Genomic DNA, 2,227 nt, shown 5'->3' on the forward strand with positions numbered 1-2,227 from the left:
TTACGTCGACGTAGTTACTAGGTCTGTCATGTGAGAGCATCGTCGCGAGCTAACAGCGGGCACCTGTTTAACCGCTGGCGGCATTACCAGGCTGCAACAATGAAGGGACAGAAGTCAATGTCAGATTTTTAACAAATAAACTGGCAAAACAAAATGAGCAAACTACTCCAGCTTCCACTGTCGCCTCAACAACAGACCCGGAGCGTCCATCTCCACCACAGACTCAGACGAGCCCGCTAGCTGCTCTCCTCCGGCTTCAAGCCAAGCTACCGACAGCCACTGTACAAGTGAGTGCTGCGGGGATCTCACAAAACCCTGCTGTTCTTATGAAGACCAAAAAGGTACAGGGGACTGGGTCTTCACAACAAGCAAGATCAGTTCAATATCAGTGGTTCAAAGATTTTAACTGGCTGACATTTTGTGACACGAGCGGAAAACTTTACTTGTTTTGTGGGTGTGAGTGTGTGTCTGTGCGGCTCTGCACATCAATCTGATAATAATGTCTTGACTTGTGATGATAATGACTATGATGTTGATTTAGAGGCAGCAAGATGAGTTGTGGTTGTGGACTGGATGTACTTTATGTGTTTGCTATAGTTTCATCTATGCGTTTATGTGTAAATAGGCTTGGCCTGTTGTGTGTGAATGTAAGTGGGATCAGAGGGGTTCATCTGAGGAAACATGTGTGCGTGTTCATCATGTGTGTACTGTAGATGTGACTGTGTGGTGTCGGAATAAAATAAAGTTCTCCGCAATGTTATTTAATATATCAGTAATATTGTCTGTTTCAATGCATTTGCGCCCCACCCCCTCCGCGTGACTTGAAATGATGGCCCCCCCTTGTTCAGATGCGTTCCGCGGTCCATGTGTGGGATGATTTATATTCATTAGATTAGACAAGCGATGGATAAAAGAACAGCATGAATGTATTTATTACTGACGTGTAGTGAGGCCAAACGGACCCGAGACAGATATTATAAACTTACGTTTAAAGGTTTGTATTTGGTTATTTTTACGGAAAATAAATCGTCAGCGTAACAATCTCAGAGGACGTGGTTGGCTGGACTGACACAGGCTTTTATTCTTAATTCACAATAGAGTTAGCAAAGAAGGTAATTCACAACAACACAGGTGTCTGTTTCTCCAGCAGAGCTGCGAGTAGTCAGTTATGGTTCGAAGTCCGGGTAGAGCTTTCCAAGCTGATATAGTTCCTCACTGTAGAGCCCGTCGTCAGTCCGTCTCTCTCTCCCCGGTTCTCTTCACCCTTATATCCGGTCTCCCCGCGCCCTTACTGAAACGAGATACAGATGTTGATTGTTTGCAGATGCCCCACTGACTCACTGCTTGTCTCCCGGCTCTCTCTCCCGCTGCGGACCTCGCTAAACCACGCCCCCCTCGCCACAGTTAGTTTCATGGTTTCAATAACATTAGCGGAACGTTTCCTTAACGTTAATTTTTGGTTTCCAGAACGTTATGGGAACCAGAAACTAACGTAGTATTTCCATAAAGAAAACAACCTTAGAAAATAACGTTCTGGTAACCAAAAAATAACGTTAGGGGAATATTCTGAGAACCAAACATTTTTGTAGCGGGATCCTTGCAACATAATTTTATGTTAAACACTAAAACGAAATGAGATGGATAACCGCATATAGATCGCTCTCTAAAATTTGCTCCACTGACTTCACTATTGACTTCCTGATGTGATTGCCCACACATGAGGTTTGTGGAAAACGTGGCCTCGGGGTTAGAGCGCCTGTTTCCTATGCCAGATCTATGGTTTGTACTTTGAACACACCGCTGTGCAGATTCAGGTAGAACCGGTTACACATGTCGGCACAGGTAAAGCAGCTCGTTTTAGAGTTTTGACACAAACCATTTATTTAAACTTTTAAAGAAAAGGTGAGTTTATATTAAACAAATATCACATGTGAAAGGTAGACATTTTCCTTCACAACTCCTTCCTGGTGGAACATTCTTCTTAACTCGGCCCAGTCAACCACATCTCTCACAACCTTCAAGAAAATACTTAAAACCCATCTCTTCTGTGAATACTTGACAGACAAATGATAAAAAACTAACCCTCTCTCTTCTCTCAACAAGTAGTGGTTTAGCTTTTGTTGAAACACCTATCGTACTATTGCTCTTTTATGACATATCGCTTATTGCTCCCTCAACTCTTTGAAGTCGCTTTGGATAAAAGCATCTTTTAAATGACTAAATGTAA

Source organism: Barbatula barbatula, assembly GCF_947034865.1.
Source record: "Barbatula barbatula genome assembly, chromosome: 23".
In the NCBI taxonomy this organism is placed as follows: Eukaryota; Metazoa; Chordata; class Actinopteri; order Cypriniformes; family Nemacheilidae; genus Barbatula; species Barbatula barbatula.